This window comes from Macaca fascicularis, chromosome 11, assembly GCF_037993035.2.
Source record: "Macaca fascicularis isolate 582-1 chromosome 11, T2T-MFA8v1.1".
In the NCBI taxonomy this organism is placed as follows: Eukaryota; Metazoa; Chordata; class Mammalia; order Primates; family Cercopithecidae; genus Macaca; species Macaca fascicularis.
Genome location: NC_088385.1, coordinates 54,047,730 through 54,067,642, shown reverse-complemented (window position 1 = coordinate 54,067,642; position 19,913 = coordinate 54,047,730). Strand labels below are relative to the sequence as shown.

Sequence of the window (19,913 nt, the reverse complement as noted above, 5' to 3'; positions counted from 1 at the left end):
ACAATAAAGAAGATGAAAAGACGATTCCTAGACCAAAATAGGAAGAGATGATGTCTGGATATTTGCCCTGATTTGACAATAAGTAAATATGTAAGTATCTCTTCTACTCCTTTCTACCCATTATTCTGAATTTTTATTGATTTCCAGGAGCCCACACAATTTGTAAAGCATTTTCAATAAAAGTGTTTAGTTAGACAAGGCTTCTTAAAATGTAAACATATATTTTCCTTGCTTTGCAGATGGGTACCTCCTAGAGCCACCGGCACCAGTCATGGTCAATCGCACTGTGTTTTTTGATGCCATCATCGACTTGGGCTGTGTCTTCTTTGAGGTGTTTGCAGACAAAGTTCCAAAGACAGCAGAGATTTTTGTGCCTGAGAGCTGGCAAGAGAGGATTTGGTTATATGGGTTCTTGCTTTTACAGAATTATTCCAGGCCTTATGTGCTAGGGTAGTGACTTCATGCCATTATGGCATTGGTGATAAGCTTATCTACAGAGAGAAACTTGATGATGAGAATCTCATCCTGAAGCATACAGATCCTGGCGTGATGTTCATGGTAAATGCAGGACTCAACACAAACAGTTCCCAGTTTTTCATCTGCACTGCCAAGACTGAGTGGTTACATAGCAAGCCTGTTGTCTTTGGGAAGATAAAAGAGGGCATGAATATTGTGGAAACCATGGAGCACTTTGGATCCAGGAATGGCAAGATCAGCAAGAATATCACCATTGCCATTTGTGGAAAATGCTAGTAAATTTGACTTGTTTTATCTTAACCACCAGACCATTTTTTCTGTAGCTCAGGAAAGCACCCTTACACCCCATTTACTTGAAATATCCTATAATCTTTGTGCTCTCACTGCAGTTCTTTGGGTTCTATATTTTTCTTATTCCCCTTCACATCTAGCTGGATTGTACAATTAAGTTTATTAATTATGAAATAAAAATTAAATAACAAACAATTTTCCAGGGGCCCTATATATCCCATATAATAGCAGCTCAGCTGTGATCCTATGTTTGAGAGTTAACAAGGATTAATTGATGCACTACATACTGTAGTATCATGTTCTGTCAAATGCTGTTATTCCAGCCCCAAAAAACTGTATAACTCAAACCTTGCCTTAAGAACCATGGTCTTGCTGGTAATACAGAACTTACACATATGAAACATATCAGGAGATCCATAAAATTAGATATTATATGGTGCCTAATCGATTAGACACATCTTTCAACATGGTAGAAATGGTTAATGCTCAGGATTGAGGGAGGGTCAAGCTCAGTCTGGGCTGGTGTCTCAGGGAAGGCTTGGTGACACTTGATGTAGCCCTGCAGTACATGCTGAACTTGGACAGACTCAGAAGTGTGCAGAAAGCTGGCAGGGTGTAGGAGGCAACAGTAGGACTATCTTAGGGAGGAAGCCTCTCTATTGAGAGTCAGACTTGGGGGCATTCTGAACCAAAGAAGGTGCAGCCTCTGCTTTTTCTTGGAACTAGGCTCTTGAGCTATTAACAGCAGAAAAACCACCCGGGGGATGGGTGGTGGGGAAGTGCAAGCTACTAGGACACCCTTCACTACCCTGTGAATAGGAGGCACTGATGAAATGCATTTTGGGGCAGAAGTCTCTCATTGGAAACAATCTTGGTGATTGGGTTTTTTTTGTTTGTTTGTTTTTGTTTTTTTGAGATGGAGTCTCGCTCTGTCGCCCAGGCTGGAGTGCAGTGGTGATTTCTTTAACACTCAGACTTAGCCCAACAACCACATTTTTGCCACACTCTCTCCATCTTCTTCAGGTCTCCTTTCTGTCGTGCTGTCTTAAGAATGATTTCTGTTCTTGCCTGTTTGCCATCTAAGCCCTCATCTCGTTCTCTAAGCATGAACACCAATTTTCACCCTGCACTTTTGCCAAACCTCAGCTCAATGTTGACTTGAAGTCAGAAGAACTGTGACTGAGGCTGACTTTGCCACTTACTATCTCTATAACCTTGGGCAGGGCACTGTGTGCCTCAGAACTTCTATTTCTCTGCTTGTAAATGAAGATAGTGATGCCTTGCTACTTACTTCATGGTGGTATTTTGGGGAGAAAATAAAGTACTTTAGATTAAAATAATAATATCTAATACTTAAATAGAACTTATTCTATGTCAGGCAATCTTCTAAGTGCGTTAGATATATTAATTATTTTAATTCTCACCATAACCCTGTAAAGAAGAAATTATTATTATCACCATTTACAGTGAGAAAGTTTAGGCATAGAGAAATTAAGTAAAATAGCACAATTGTTAAGTGTAAGAACCGAGATTTAAACTTTGGGAGTCCGGTTCCAGAATCTGTTCCCTCAACAACCACATTATTTTGTTTATCTAATAATAAGAAGAACTAACACTTGTATAAGGCTTACTATATGCCAGATACTATTCCAGTGGTCCAATTAACTTACTTAACTGTCCCAATACTCCTTTGAGGTATCTATGAGGTAGATACTGTTATTGTCTGTATTAAAATGCTCTGTGAAGACTTCCACATGTAGGAAGGCAGAATAGATGTACTTTCCCTCTTCCTCCCACTAAGTAGAAAAGAAAATCCTGTCCAGCATACATAAATCAAACACAGGGAAACTCTAAAAGGTGAGATAAGAAGGTAGACTGACTTGGGACCTCAGAATCCAAGAAACAATATGTTGGTAAGCTCCCTGGTTTTTTTCTTTTCCCCTCATACAACTCAGACTTGTAGTGGAAGAAGGTAGCAACCTGAAAATGCCAATGAGTGTAAAGAAACAAACAAACAAAAAAGCCCCAACAAAAACTTGCTCTCTCTAGCCAAAAGAAAGGACGAGGCTGGGCCTGACAACTCAACACCTATAATCCCAGCACTTTGGGGGGCCATGGCGGGAGGATTGCTTGAGGCCAGGGATTCAAGACTAGCCTGGACAACCCTGTTGAGAGAGAGAGAGAGAGAGAGAGAGAGAGAGAGAGAGAGAGAGAAAGGACCAGGAAAGCAACACCGTAGCAAGACAAAAGACCTTTGAGATAATAGCTGCTCTACTCTAGACAAATACCACAGAAAAATCTCTGATCCCATTCCTATCTATGCCAGCAAAGGCTGAGTGAGGAGCCTAGACTTCCACCTTTGCACGGCTTTAGAAAGGAGCCCAAACCTCCCTCTCAGCGTGATGTCAGAAAAGGCTGAGTAGAGAGCCGAGACTTTTATTGCGTGGAGGTAATGAGGCCTCTCCCATGTAGTGTCGGAGAGATCAGTTGGGGAGCTGGACTCCCATCCTCATCTAACAGTAATAAGGCACCCTTCTCCATCCCCAATGGGATGGTGTCAGAGGAGGCCTAGTGTGGAGAGTCAGGAGTTTCACCACTACCCAGTCATAAGGAGGTCCTTCTACATCTCTGCCATAATAACAATGGGAGTATATAAGGAGCAGTGCAGATACATAAGGAGCAGCACTCTGGTAAGGGTACATAATGGGGCACCCCTGTGCTAGCCAGCCAGGGAGATCTCAATGGAGGCCTAATGCGAAACCAGAATTCTCACCTACACCCAGCGGCAAGGAGGATTCGCTACCTCAGCGGCCACCAAAGTTACTTGGTAAACCTGGATACCCTCACTTGGCACTAATGAGGTGGTCCCCTCTCCTTCCCCTGCCAGAGTAGTGTCAGAGGAAGCCAGAAAAAATGAAGGTTAAATAAGCTCCAGAGTCTTATAGTACCCCCAAATGTCCAGATTTCAATAAAAAAAGACACTTACTTATCATACCAAGAACAAGGAAGGTCTCAAAATAAGTTTTTAAAAAGATAATCAGTAGACACCAGCAGAGAGATGACAAAGATACTGGAATTATCTGACAAAGATTTTAAAGTACTCATAAAAATGTGTCATCAAACAATTATGAACACACTTGAAACAAATGAAAAGACAGCATCAGTTAAAAAAAAAAAATTTCAGGAAAGAAATAGAAGACATAAAAAGGAATCAAATGAAAATTTTAGAACTGAGAAATACAGTAACCAAAACTTTAAGACTCTCTGGGTGGGCCCAATGACAGAATAGATGAAGCAGGGAAAATAATAAGCAAACTGAAGTTAGAACAATAGAAATTATCCAATCCTGAAAAGAAAGAAAAAATAAACAAATAAATAGTCTCAGGGACCTATGAAACTGTAACAAAAGATCTCATATTCATGTACTGAGCAAAGTCCCTGAAGGAGAGGAGAGGAGAAAGAAGGCAAGGCTGAAAGTGTACTCGAAGAAATATTGGCAAAAAAGTTCTACAAATTTGACAAAAGATATAAACTTACAGATTCAATAAGCTGAGCAAATTCCAAACAGGTTAACCTAAAGAACTCCACACCAAGACATACACAAAGTCAAACTTCGAAAACTAAAAACAACAACAAAAAAATACCTTGGAAACAGCAAGACAGAAATGACATCTTACCTACTAAGTGGAAAATTCAAATGACAGGTGATTTTTTGTCTGAAACCATGGAGGCCAGAAGGAAGTGGCATATTCTTCAGCTACTGAAAGAAAACAACTGTTCTCAGGTCCTATAACCAGCAAAAAAATGCCTCAGAAATGAAGAAGAAGTCAATATATTCTCAGATGGAGAAAAAAACTAAAAGAATTTATTGCCAGAAGACCTAAAAAAAAAAAAACCTAAAGTTCCTGAAGCAGGAAGTAAATAATAAAAGAATAAATCTTGGAATATCAGGAAGAAGGAAAGAACGTGGAAAACAAAAATGTGGGTAAACACAATAATCTTCCCTTCTCCTCTTGAATTTTCTAACTCATGTTTGATGCTAGAAACAAAAATTATTTATTGGCCGGGTGCAGTGGCTCATACCTGTAATCCCAGCACTTTAGAAGGCCAAGGTGGGTGGATCATTTGAGGTCAGGAGTTTGAGACTAGCTTGGCCAACATGGTGAGACCCTGTTTCTACAAAAACACAAAAATTAGCCAGGCATGCTGGTGCATGCCTTTACTCCCAGCTACTCAGGAGGCTGAGGTAGGAGAGTCGCTTGAACCCTGGAGGCAGAGGTTGCGGTGAGCTGAGATTGCACCGCTGCACTCCAGCCTGGGTAACAGAATGAGACTCTGTCTCAAAAAAAAAAAATTATATATTGTCTAAGTACCATAACATTACCCTAATTGTATGTAGAAAAATTACTAAGACTATTATAAGCAGGGGAGGGTACAGGGAGGCATAATTTTTATACTTCACTCAAACTGGTAAAATGAAAACTTCAATAGACTTTGATTAGTTGTGCATATATTATGTCACACCTAAAACACCCAAAAATAGAAAAGTTATACAAATAGATACACTAAAAAATGCTATAGGTATATATAAATTGAATTCTAAAAGAGTAACTCTCAGAAAGGAAAAAGAAAGACAAATGAAAACAAAGATCAAACAAAAAACAAAACCAAAAAAATTACAGTAAATGGAAATGGTCTGAATACATCAATTAAAAGGTATTGTTACAGTGGATTATAAAACATGACCCAACTATATGCTGTCTACAAGAAACTCACTTCAAATACAATGATATAAGCAAGATGAAAGCAAAAGGAGAGAAAAATATATCATGTAAATATTAATTTTAAAAAGCGAGAGTAGATATATTATTAGGTATACTGGGCTTCAGAAAAAAGAAAATTACCAGAGGCAGAGAGGGATATTATATAATGATAAAAGGATCAATCCACCAAAAGACATAGTAATCCTAAATGTGTATGCACCAAACAATGGAGATGCAAAATAGGTGAAGCAAAACTGATAGGACTGAAAGAAAAAAATAGACAAATCCACAATTATGGTTGGAGACTTCAACCTACCCCTCTCAACAATTGGCTGAACAACTAGAAAGAAGATCAGGCAGAATATAGGACTCAACAACACCATCAACCAACAAGATCAAATAGACATTTATACCAAACAGCAGCAGTACACAGGTTCTCTTCAATGCCTCTGTATTAGTCCGTTTTCATGCTGCTGATAAAGACATACCCAAGACTGGGTGATGTATAAAGAAAAAGAAATTTAATGGATTTACAGTTCCATGTGGCTGTGGAGGCCTCACAATTGTGGCAGAAGGCAAAAGGCACTTCTTTTTCTTTCTTTTTCTTTTTTTTTGTTTGAGATGGAGTCTCACTCTGTCACCCAGGCTGGAGTGCAGCAGTGCAATCTTGGCTCACCGCAAACTCCACCTCCCAGGTTCAAGCAATTCTTCTACCTCACCCTCCCAAGTAGCTGGGATTGCAGGCACCCGCCACCATGCCCAGCTAATTTTTGTATTTTTAGTAGAGACAAGATTTCACCATATTGGCCAGGCTGGTCTTGAACTCCTGACCTCAGGTGATCTACCTGCCTTGGCCTCCCAAAGTGTTGGTGGCAGCAAGAAAGAATAACAGCAGCTTGGTGCGATGGCTCATACCTGTAATCCCAGCACTTTGCAATCCCAGCACTATCTTTATTTTTCTCAAAAAAAAAAAAAAGAAAAAAAGAAAAAAAAAAAACCCAGAAAGAATAACAGAACTTGTGCAGGAAAATTCCCCTTTATAAAATGGTCAGATTTCATGAGACTTAATTCACTATCATGAGAACAGCACAGGAAAGACCTGCCCCCATGATTCAATTACCTCTCACCAAGTCCCTCACATAACACATGGGAATTGTGGGAGCTATGATTCAAGACGGTATTTGGGTGGGGACACAGCCAAACCATATCAGCCACTAAACATACATTAAGAAAAATGATATCCTGAGAAAACAAGTTTCAACAAATTATAAAAATTGAAAACATACAGCTTGTTATCTAATAATGAAATTGAATTAGAAATTAATAACAGATAACAGGGGCTGTGCATGGTGGCTCACACCTGTAATCCTAGCACTTTGGGAGGCTGAGGTAGGAGGACTGCTTGAGCCCAAGAGTTCAAGACCTGGGTGACATAGCAAGACCCTGCCTGTATTTTTTTTTTTTTTTTTTTTTTGGAGACGGAGTCTTGCTCTGTCACCCAGGCTGGAGTGCAGTGGCTGGATCTCGGCTCACTGCAAGCTCTGCCTCCCGGGTTTACGCCATTCTCCTGCCTCAGTCTCCCAAGTAGCTGGGACTACAGGCGCCCGCCACCTCGCCCGGCTAGGTTTTTTTTTTTGTATTTTTTAGTAGAGATGAGGTTTCACTGTGTTAGCCAGGATGGTCTCGATCTCCTGACCTCGTGATCCGCCCATCTTGGCCTCCCAAAGTGCTGGGATTACAGGCTTGAGCCACCGTGCCCGGCCTCCTGCCTGTATTTTTTAAAAGCACAAACAGGTAACAGGAAAATCTCCAAACACTTGAAAACTAAGTACACTTACAAATAACACATAGGCCAAAGATAAAATATATTAAAATGTAAAAATACATTAAACTAAACAAAAATGACCCTGCAACATATCAAAATTTGTGTGATACAAGTAAAGTAGTGCTGAGGGAGAAATTTAAGGACTAAATGCTTACATTAGAAAAGAAGTTAAGTCTCAACTCAATAATGTAAGCTTCTACCTCAAGAACTTAAAAAAAGAAATACAAAATAAACCCAAAGTAAACATAAAGAAGAAAATAAACATAAGAAAGATGAGAGTAGAAATCAAAAATGTTAACAAAACAAAAACCCAGTTATTTCAAAAGATTAATAAAATTGACAAACCTGTAGCAAGATTCATAAAGAAAGCAAGGAGAGAAAACACAAATTACTAATATCAGGAATGAAACAGGCAATATCACTAAAAATCCTGCAAACACCAAAAAATAATAAGTGAACACTACAAACAATTATATACACATTAATCTGACAACTTAGATGGTATGAACTAATTCTCCAAATAACACAAACTACCACAATTCATGCAATATGAAATAGATAATTCAAAAAGCCCCATGACTATTAAGGAAATTGAATTAGTAATTTTACAACTTTCAGAAAAGAAAGCTCCAGACCAGATGGTTTCATTGGAGAATTACACCAAATATTTAAAGAAGAGTAAACACCAATTGTATACAATCTATTGCAGAAATAGGAGAGAACAGGGTACTTCTCTATTCATTTTATGAAGCTAATATTACTCTGATACCAAATCCAGAATAGGACAGTCCAAAAAAGAAAAACACAGACCAATATCCCTCTTTAATAAACATGTGGAAGTCCTTAACAAAATATTAACAAGTATAATTCAACAATAGAGAAAAAGAATTCTATAGTATGTCCAAGTGGAGTTTATTACAAAGATGCAAGGATAATTCAGCATTTTTTAACATTTCACAGATTTATTCACTTATTTTTATAAATTGTGTGAATTAATTTTTTTACATGAATAAGTTTTTTAGTGGTGATTTCTGAGATTTTGGTGCACCCATCACCAGAGCAGTGTACACTGTAACCAATGTGTAGTCTTTTATCTCTCACCCCCGTCCCACCCTTTCACCTGAGTCCCCAAAGTCCATTGTATCATTCTTATGCCTTTGCCTCCTCATAGCTTAGCTCCCACTTATGAATGAGAACATAATGTTTGGTTTTCCATTCTTGAATTTACTTCGCTTAGAATAATGGTCTCCAGTTCCATCCAGGTTGCTGCAAATGCCATTATTTCATTTGTATTTATGCCTGAGTAGTACAAAGTCAACATCTGAGAGTCAATTGGTGTAATCTATCATATTAACAAACTAACAAAGAAAAAATTACCTGCTCACATCAACTGATGCAGAAAAAAACATTTGACAAAATTCAACACCCATTTATTGTAAAAACAAACACCGAAAGCTCTTAGAAAACCAGGAATGGTGAAGACTTCCTCAACTTGATAAACAGCATCCACAAAACCCCTGCAGCTAACATCATACTTAATAATCAAAATTTGAATGCATTCCTTCTAAGATTGGGAAAAAGGCAAATACGTCCACTCTCACCACTCTTATTCTGCATAGTGCTGGAAGTTCTAGACTGTGCAATTAGGTAAGAAAAAAAGATAAAAAGCACACAAATTGGAACAGAATAAATAAAATTGTTTCTATTTGAAGACAACATAATTACTTACATAGAAAATTCCAAGGAATATACAAAAACATTCACAGAACTAATAAATGAGTTCAGTGACATCTCAGGATACAAGATAAACATACAAATAGTAACTACTGTATTTCTATGCACTATCAAAGAACACATGTACACCAAAATTTAAAATAAAATACCACTGGTTGGTCACAGTGGCTCATGCCTGTAGTCCCAGCACTTTGCAAGGCTAAGGCGGACAGATCACTAGGTCAGGAGATCAAGACCATCTGGCCAATATGGTGAAACCCCGTGTCTACTGAAAATACAAAAATTAGCTGGGCATGGTGGCACGCACCTGAAGTCCCAGCTACTCGGGAGGCTGAGGTAGGAGAATTGCTTGAACTCAAGAGGCGAAGGCTGCAATAAGCTGAGATCACACCACAGCGTTCCAGCCTGGGCAACAGAGTGAGACTCTGTCTCAAAAAAACAAAACAAACAAACAAAAAAACGTTTATAATAGTTTAGAAAAAAAAAATATGTAGGTGTAAACCCAGGAACTCATGTATAGGACACTCGCAAATTGAAAGTTATGTAATAGTGCTGAAAGAAATCAAAGATCTATATAAATAGAAAGATGTACCATGTTCCTGGATTGGAAAACTCAGTGTAGTAAAGACATCAGTTTCCTCTAAATATATGTATAGGTTTAATCTGATTTCTATCCAAATCTCAGGATGATTTTTTATAGTATAGAGAAGATAATTCTAAAATTTATATTAAAAGGCAAAAAAACGATGATTCTTCAAACATTTTGAAAAAGTAGAATGAGTGGGAATAATCAGTGTTCCTGTTCTCAAGAATTATTATGTAGCGACACTAATCAAGACTGTGTGGCACTGATGGAAGGACAAACACATAGGTCGTGAAAAGGAAACAGACCCACACAAATATGTCCAACCGGTTTTCAACAAAGTGCAAAAGCAATTCAATGGAGGAAATACAGCCTTTTTAACAGATGGTGCTGGAGTAATTAGATCATCCAAATGCAAAAACATAATCCTTGACCTAACTGTCACAGCTTAATAAAAAGGTAATTCAAAATGGATCACTGCCTTAAATGTAAACCCTGAAACTGTAAAAATTTTTGAAAACAAAAACATATAAAATATTTGGGATCTTGGACTAGGCAAAAGTTCATAGACTTGACACAAAAACATGATCAATACAAGGGAAAACTGATAAATTAGAATTTATCATAATTAAAAACTTTCCAGTAGGCGTGGTTGTCCGGAGCTGCACGCCCCGGCCATAGCGAATAATAACTGACGATTAAAAACGCCTGAGCTCTATTCATTTCCACCTTCTACCTCCTCCCTAGATTTACCTTTTTCCCTGTATTAATACCTCATAAAAGATGGCGCTCTTCCTGCTTCTTCTTCACCCATTTTTCCCGCGCCTGCGAAAATTGCTACCTGACAGCGCAGGTGCAACATGACGTTCGACCAGAGAAACCAATACCTATCTGGCCACGCCTCCACTATGAGATCATTTTCGCCTTGGCCCAACCCCTTCCCCTCCAAGTGTATATAAGGCACTGCATTACCGCCATTAAACGAGACTTGATCAGAGCACTGTCTTGTCTCCATTTCTCGTATTTCTTGTTCCCCAAATTCCCACCCCCTCCTCCAGGGCCTGCTTCGACTATCCCGCGGGCCGGGATACGTGGTGGCTCACACCTGTAATCCCAGCACTTTGGGAATCCAAGGTGGGCGGATCACAAGGTCAGGAGTTCGAGACCAGCCTGACCAACATGGTGAAACCTGTCTCTACTAAAAATACAAAAATTAGCTCAGCGTGGTGGTGCACGCCTGTAATCCCAACTACTTAGGAGGCTGAGGCAGGAGAATTGCTTGAACCCAGGAGGCAGAGGATGCAGTGAGCCGAGGTCGCACCATTGCACTCCAGCCTGGGTGACAGAGCGAGACTCCCTCTCAAAAAAAAAAAAAAAAAAAAAAAAGACAAACAAACAAAAAGCTTTCTGTGCAAAAGATCCTGTTAAAAAGTTGGTAAGACAGGCAATTGGAGAAAATATTTGCAAACCACGCAGTCCTAATATTAGCATTAATATCTACACTATATTAAGAAATCTTAAAACCCTACATTAAAAAAACAAATAATCCAATTAGAAAGCAGGCAAAAGACATGAAGAGGCATTTCATTGAAGAGGATACACACATGGCTAATAGGCAAATGAAATGATGTTCAACATCATTAGCCACCAAAGAAATGCAAATTAAAACCATAATGAGATATCACTATATACCTGTCAGAATGGCTAAAATTAAAAAGTCATGATAGCAGCAATTGCTGGAGAGGATGAAGAGAAACTAGATTATTCATACTTTGCTGTTGGGAATGTAAAATGGTAGAGTTCAGAAAACATTTTGGCAGTTTCTTAAAAAACTAGACATGCAACTACTATATGACTCAGAAATTACACTGTCAGGCATTTTTTCCAGAGTAATGAAAACTTGTGTTCACACAAAGACCTATGCATTAATGTTTATAGCAATTTTATTCACAATGGCCCCAAGCTTGAAGCAATCTATCAGATACCCTTCAACTGTACATGTTTAAACAAACTGTAGGACATTCATACCAGGAAATACTGCTCAGCAACAAAAAAGAACAAACTACTGATACATGCAACAACCTAGATAAATCTCAGAGAATTATGCTAAGTGATTAGAGTCAATCTCAAAATTACATATGGTATGATTCCATTTGCATAACATTCTTAAAATGACAAAATTATAGAATAAGGAGCAGGTTAGTAGCTGCCAGGGGTTAAAGAGGGGATGTAGGTGAGAGGAAAGAGGATGTGGTTATAAAACAGCAACAGAAAAGATCTCCACGGAAAGGCAGGACTGGTGGTTCACGCCTGTGGTCCTAGCTACTGAGGAGGCTGAGGTGAGAGGATCACTTGGGCTGCAGTGAGTCATCATTGTGCCTCTGCACGCCAGCCTGGGCAACAGAGGGAGGCCTTGTCTCGGAAAAACCTTAATTTAAAAATTCTCTGTAATATATAAATAATTCACAATAAAGTGTATTATTTAACTCTTATAGTGTACACCAAGGACTACTACGCAGCCACAAAAAGGAATGAGAGCATGTCCTTTGCAGGCACATGGATGGAGTTGAAATCATTATCCTTGGCATACTAACACAGGAACAGTAAACCAAACACCATGTGTTCTCACTTGCAAGTGGGAGTTGAATGATGAGAACACGTGGAGGGGAACAACACATACTGGGGTCTCTCAGAGGGGAGTGTGGTGGGGGGAGCATCAGGAAAAATAGCTAATGGATGTTGGGCTTAATACCTAGGTGATAGGATGATCTGTGCAGCAAACCACCATGGCACATGTTTACCTATGTAACAAACCTGCACATCCTGCACATGTACCCTTGAACTTAAAATAAAAGTTGAAGAAAAAAAAATATTATAGTGATACCTGCTTTGTGCCAGGTCATACTCCTGGGCTCAGTCCTTAACATTTTAATACTTCTCACCATCGGTTGGGGATGCAGCCTGGACTATGACTGTTACAATGAGAAGGAGCAAAATCTGAGCAATTCTGGGAAGCCAAATCACTCAGGATTTGGGGAGTGATGGAAGTGGGGGGAGTGGAAAACAGAAGTGCTGACTCTCTAGTTTCAAGTTAGCATGTCTAGAATAATAGAGATCCATTCAACAGTCTTCACGTAGTTGAGAGGTCTTTCTTAGGAAGGAGAATAAGAAGAAATTAGGTCCCCATGAGCTCATTTTTTCTTAGTTTTTTCCTCCTTTGACAACTTTCTGAAATAATGCATCCAGGGTGCCCTGAACACAATGATAAGAGTTTCCTTAAACCCATTAGCTAATTCTCTAAGCAACTTAGGATGTATGGTATAGAGGTGCTATTTTAAAGATATTTCAATGTTTCTAATATATTTGCTTATTAAAATATCAATAACTTATTTCACACAATTTCCCTTGCTTATTTTCCTGATATTTTTAAAGCCAAGGGCAGATTTTAACTACAACATTGTACCTCTGAGGTTTCCAATCATAGCATCATGCTGTTCACCTATTTCTTTCTGGGGGGCTGTTATCTCTTCTCATATAGATTAATTAGGAAGTACTCTTCTTTTAGGAATCTTGGCCGTTATTAACAATCTCCCTTTTTCCTTTAATTTTTTAAATTAACTAATTAGGTTTTTTTTTTTTTTTTTTTTTTTTAAATAAAAGCAGATTCTCTCTCTGTCACCCGGCCTGGAGTGCAGTGGCATGATCTTGGTTCATTGCAACCTCCACCTCCTGAGTTCAAATGATTCTCTTGCCTCAGCCTCTTGAGTAGCTGGGATTATAGGTGTGTGCCATCACACCCGGCTAATTTTTGTATTTTTAGTATAGACAGGGTTTTGTCATGTTGGCCAGGCTGGTCTCAAACTCCTGACCTCAGGTGACCCACCAACCTTGGCCTCCCAAAGTCTTAGGATTAGAGGTGTGAGCCACCATGCCTGGCCTATTTTTTATTTTGAAATGCTCTCACTCTGTTCCCCAGGCTGGAGTGCAGTGGTGTGATCATGGCTCACTGCACCTTGACCTCCTGGACTCAAGCAATCCTCCCACCTTGACCTCCTAAGTAACTGGAACTACAGGCAAGGGCCACCACACCCAGTTAATTTTTTAAATTATTTTTTAGAGATGGGGTCCTGCTCTGTTGCCCGGCTGATCTTGAATTCCTGGCCTCAAGCAATCCTCTTGTTTTGGCCTCCCAAAGTGCTGGGATTACAGGCATGAGCCACCACACCTGGGCACCTTCTGTTTTTATATCTTTCTTCCACATTTCTGTTAAACTATAATCTTGCTTTGCCTCCCCTTTATTTTTTATTTCAACAATGAAAAACTTTGCTGATTCCTTCTATATTCACACTAAAAAAGTATTACTATTTATTACTATTTTTACTTCTTGCCCTTGAGAATAACATGCATACAAATGTGTGTGGTGAATATATCCACATACTATATAACATATATTATATGTACATCTTACATATGCATTTTATATATACAAAGGTTACTATGTAAAACGTACATAATATATATACATATTGCACTTTTCTCTTTTTCTAAATCTCCTTAGAACTAGAAGTTTCGTATTAAGTATCTCGTACAAGACAAATCTCAAAGTCATTTTTTCACTGAAATGAAGGACGCCAGAGTGATTATATAGAACTTTCATTCCCATTCTCAAGTGCTTAGAGAGAGGCCTCTTCTGAACAGCAATGAGATTCAGAAATATTTGGGATTGAGATGAGGTCTCTGCACAGTCCTGTGGCTGGTACCACAGACTCTGCTGTGTACTGAGAGTCTTGTATCTTAGTTGTCTGCCCACCCAGTACCTGTCATTAGCACTGATGTGTGTTGGGGGCAGTGCCTGTTACAGCTGAAGTGCTCTTGTCCTTCTTCTACTAACGAGGCAGCCTCAGCATGAAATAGTCTTGCATCACCGTCTCTCAAGCTATGGGAACTCTAAGGTATTCATGAGATTTGACTTTGTTTCCACAGAGCTGACCACTGATACAGAGACCAAAATCCCACTCAAATCAAAGTAAGTATAGAGCTTATTTTATTTTTAATTACAGAGGCAGGGTTTCGCTATTGCCCAGGCTGGAGAGCAGTGGCGCAGTCACAGTTCACTGTAGCCTCAAGATCCTGGGCTCGAGTGATCCTCCCTCTCCGGCTTCCCAAGTAGCTGGGACCACAGGCACGCACCACCATACCTGGCTAATGTTTTTTGTTTTTGGTACAGACAGAGCCTCGCTGTGCTGGCCAGGCTGGTCTTGAACTCCTGGGCTCAAGTGATCCTCCTGCCTCAGCCTCCCAAAGCACTGGGATTACAGGCATGAGCCACCGTACCTGGCCTAAAGAGCTTATTTTAAAATCTAGAAAGCTCCTGGAATCCAAGAGAAGCAGGGCCCCTATGACAGGAACTGGGAACCAGAAAAGTTGCATCTAAGGTGCTCTCCAGGGCGTCCTCTCTCCTTTTCTTTTTCTGTCCCTTTCTCTCTGGAACCACGAGGCCCTCATATGCATTTTCCCTTGTGCATTCTTTCTCTCTCTCCCTCTCTCCCCTCTCCCTATCTCATTCTCATTCTCTTTCTCCGTAGGCCTGTAGTTCAAAATGTCCACCAGATCACTTGAGGTCAGGAGTTCAAGACCAGCCTGGCCAACATGGTGAAACCCTGTGTCTATTAAAAATACAAAAGTTGGCCAGGTGTGGTGGCGTGTGCCTGTAATCCCAGCTGCTCAGGAGGCTGAGGCAGGAGAATCGCTTGAACCCGGAAGGCGGAGGTTGCAGTGAGCCGAGAACTGGGAAGGCAGAAGTTGCACTGCATTCCAGCCTGGGCAACAGAGCGAGAATCCGTCTTTAAAAAAAAAAAAAAAAAAAAAGTCCGCTAGTCACAACATTTCATCATCGCCTTTCTGAACATTTTTCTTCATTTCTTGGAGTTTCAATTCCAAATCTATGATACCCAAAGGAATTCAGTCCTGAGACTCTCATTTCTGGGAAACCTATAGGTAGGCCCCTTCCCTGGGTCTCATGAATGATCCGCTGGGATCTAGGGCTTCTTATTTACCTACAACAGGGAGAGGGGGTAAGATAAGATTCTCTGAAAAAAGATGGGTTGATTATTTAAAACATACGTATAGTCTCTAAGGATATTTGTTTGTTTATCACATCCTAGTAGTACTTTTCAGTAAAGCTCAACATTTACTATGGAGGGAGAAGTTGCTTCCTCACAATTCGGTCTGACTGAGATGGCGACCCATTACTTCCCCATGCAGGAGAGTCTGTGGGAGCTGCTATGTAACTGCGAGGATTACGGTATTTCGGGAGTTAAGGTACTGGAAAGAGGAATGGGTTGATGGTTGAGAATTCAATCCTTACGCCTGAGTCCTGATAAGATCCTAACCCACTGTATGACCTTGGACAAAACAAATAACTTTCTGAGCTTTTTATTTTTTTTAATTTGTTCAATGAGGAGGCTGGTGTAAGTCAGTGGTTCCCAGTTTTTTAGAGTGTGAAAACTCTTCTTAATTTCAGAAAATCATGAATACCACATTATAAAGGTGTCAATTTTGTTGCACACTGAAAGGAAAAATACCTATAAATATATATGGGTTCTAAGACTCTTCTAATAACTCTAGAGTCTCTGTGAAATGCTACAGGCTAGAACCATTGATCTAGCTGACACTGAGCCCCTTTTGGCGATGATAATCTGGGGCTCAAGTCAGGGGAATTCAAAAGGAAAGCTGACATTAAATATCAGATCCAAGAACAGCACTAGAAGTTTTCAAAAGAGATGAATTAAAGCAGATTCAGGGATCTAAGAATCGGAGCTGAGAGAGAACAGAAGGAAGAATGAACACTAACAACAGTGGAAGACTGTGGGGCAGCATGTCGGGAAGCAGGGTTATACAGTGCGGCTCATACCAGCGAGAGGGGCAGACGCCATCATAACTAAGAAAAGGAAGGCAGAGGGGAAGGTGATTTCGACTCTCAGGCAGGGTGGGCCACCTCTTCTTGACCTATATAAATATGTTATATAACAGCATATTAAATATAAATATAATGTAATTAATAATACATGTTATATTGGATAATATTCACATGTAAAACCACCAAGACAGTATATGTACATGGTTCATAGTAGGCTAGTTTTCCTTTCCCCTCCTTTGTTACCTTAACAGTTGAAGTGTTATTTAAAGCCTTCTGTTTAAAATTCTGTAAAGATTAGTACCATCAGAGTTGACATCAAGAAGATAGTGGCAATGACTTAGGGTAATTTCCATGATGTACATACAAGAGTTATGCCCACAGAAAAATTTATTCTTATGGTTCATCCAAGCACTGTCACTTTTGTGTTTTTCAATGCTTTGTATTCTTCATATCAAAAAAAGAGACTGATTCTCAAAGACATTCTGCCTTATAGCATTCTTCCTTAAGTTTTTAGGAGATCTTAACCTGACAGTTTACATTTCCCAGAGTTAAACACATATTCGAGAATTAGGTTGAGAATATAAGGTCAAATTTCGATCCAACATTCATCAAGCTGCACTGAGAAGCAAGACAGGAACATAAGAAAAATTCCTGAAAAAATTTACAGGTTATTAATTGCCTATTTTGCTTTTCTATAAAGGAATACCTGAGACTAGGTAATTTATAAAGAAAAGTGGCAGGACTTGCCACACTCTTTTTTTTTTTTTTTTTTTTTTTGAGATGAAGACTCACTCTTGTCCCCCAATCTGGAGTACAATGGCATGATCTCTACTCACTGCAACCTCCACCTTGGGTTCAAGCAATTCTCCTGCCTCAGCCTCCTGAGTAGCTGGGATTACAGGTACGTATCACCACGCACAGCTAATTTTTTGTATTTTAAGTAGAGACGGGGTTTCACCATGTTGGCCAGGCTGGTCTCGAACTCCTGACCTCAGGTGATCCACCCGTCTCAGCCTCCCAAAGTGCTGGCATTACAGGCGTGAGCCACCGCACCCAGCACCACACTCTTTTAAACAACCAGATCTTGTGTGAACTCAGAGTGAGAACTCACTCATTACCATGGGGAGAGCACCAAGCCATTTATGAAGGATCCACCCCCATGACTCGAACACCTCCCAGCAGGGCACACCTCCAGCATTGGGGATCACATTTCAACATGAGATTTGAGGGAACAAAACTTGGAAATCATACTGTTAATTTTCAAAATATTTTTGTTATAACTATTTTGATTTCTATATTCTAGCAAACATATCCTTTGGAGAATAGAAACTCCCTCCACTCCTCCAATAAATTCAACTGTAGAAGCTTTAACAAAAACAGAAATCTTATAAGAAAGTGTTGGTCCAAATATAAATCAAACTAAAATGTTGTAGTGTTTCTAGCAATTTATAGCGTGTAAGAAAAAATAGACCCTTCAAGTGTGCTGACAGAGAAATTATATTTCATTTTTTCATGAATCAAATATTATTATTTGATTCTTCAGTGAATAATGTTCACATGTTCATAGACTGTGAATAATATTAACACGTTCTGTTTTCAGTTTTCAGAATCAATCTACAGACAAAGTATGTTTAAGGGACAGAATGTAAATGTTTTAAATCTAAACACTGAAAATGTATTATTATTTTTAATTTTCACTTAATAATTGTACATATTTATGGGGTACACTGTGATATTTCCATACAAGTATAAAATATGTAATAATAAAATCGGGGTAATTAGCATATCTATCACCTCAAACATTAATCATTTATTTGTGTTGAGAACATTTAAAATCTACTCTTCTAGCTACTTGAAAATACATAGTAAGTCCCATGAGACGTGAGCAAGGCTGGTGCTGGGGCTTCTTCTCCTGAAGGGGCTGCAAAAGGGAAGACTTAGCCACGTCGTCCTTGATCAAAACGGTGATCAGCACCGCGAAAGCCCCAGGGGCCATTGGACCCTACAGTCAAGCTGTGTTAGTCGACAAGACCATTCACATTTCAGGACAGATAGGCATGGACCCTTCAAGTGGACAGCTTGTGTCAGGAGGGGTAGCAGAAGAAGCTAAACAAGCTCTTAAAAACATGGGTGAAATTCTGAAAGCTGCAGGCTGTGACTTCACTAATGTGGTGAAAACAACCGTTCTTCTGGCTGACATAAATGACTTCAATACTATTAATGAAATCTACAAACAGTATTTCAAGAGTAATTTTCCTGCTAGAGCTGCTTACCAAGTTGCTGCTTTGCCCAAAGGTAGCCGAATTGAAATTGAAGCAGTAGCTGTCCAAGGACCGCCGACAACAGCATCACTATAAGTGGGCCAGTGCTTTGTAGTCTGGAATTGTTAACATTTTAATTTTTACAAGTGATGTAACATCTTAATTAACCTTTTAATTTTCACAATTGATGACAGTGTGAGCTTGATGAAAATATCTGAAGTTATTATGGAAATATCATATAATAGGGAGAGTTGAACATGAATCGAAGATTAGAGAAGGAATCCAGTTACTGTTTTAAATTACACCTGTACTGAATATAGGAAAGAGATATCCATTACACAGTTACTCAATAAATAAAAGAGAAATAACAGGTAGGAAAGAAGAATACTTATTCCTGAGAAATAATCAAGAACATATCTAATTCAAACTAATGATGTGAACGATTTAGTTTTCACGTCAGGTATGTGATTCTGCTTTTACTTGAGTAAAATTTAAGTATTTAAATTTGAGGTCAAGAAGAAGAAAGTGGACCAAAATTTAATATAGATAATATTTTTCTAATGGAAATAAAATAGACAAGGAGATTTCAAAAAAAAAAGAGAAAATACATAGTAAATTGTTGTTGATTATAGTCCCACTATAGTGGTATAGAACACTAGAACTTATTCCTTCTAGCTGTACTTTTGCATCCATTAACTAACCTCGAGCTATTCTCCACTCGTTCTACCCTTTCCAGCCTCCAGTAACCACTAATCTACTCTATACTTCCATGAGACGAACTTTTTTAGCTTCCGTATAGGAGTGAGGACATGTATTTATCTTCCTGTTCCTGGCTTGTTTCACGTCACATAATATCCTCCAGGCTCATCCATGGTTCCTCAAAAGACAGAACTTTGTTCTTTTTTTATACCTTTGTTCTTTTTTATATTCCACTGTGTCTATATACTGCATTTTCTTTTTCTTTTTTCTTTCTTTTTTTTTTTTTATGAGATGGAGTCTTGCTCTGTCGCCAGGCTGACATAAATGACTTCAATACTGTCAATGAAATCTACAAACAGTA

General features: G+C 39.1%; 1 pseudogene; it reads left to right on the top strand.

Moving 5' to 3' along the window:
• The first annotated feature begins 14,631 nt into the window (after positions 1-14,631).
• LOC102114983 (2-iminobutanoate/2-iminopropanoate deaminase pseudogene) lies at positions 14,632-19,397 on the top strand (annotated as a pseudogene).
• The last annotated feature ends 516 nt before the right edge of the window (positions 19,398-19,913 follow it).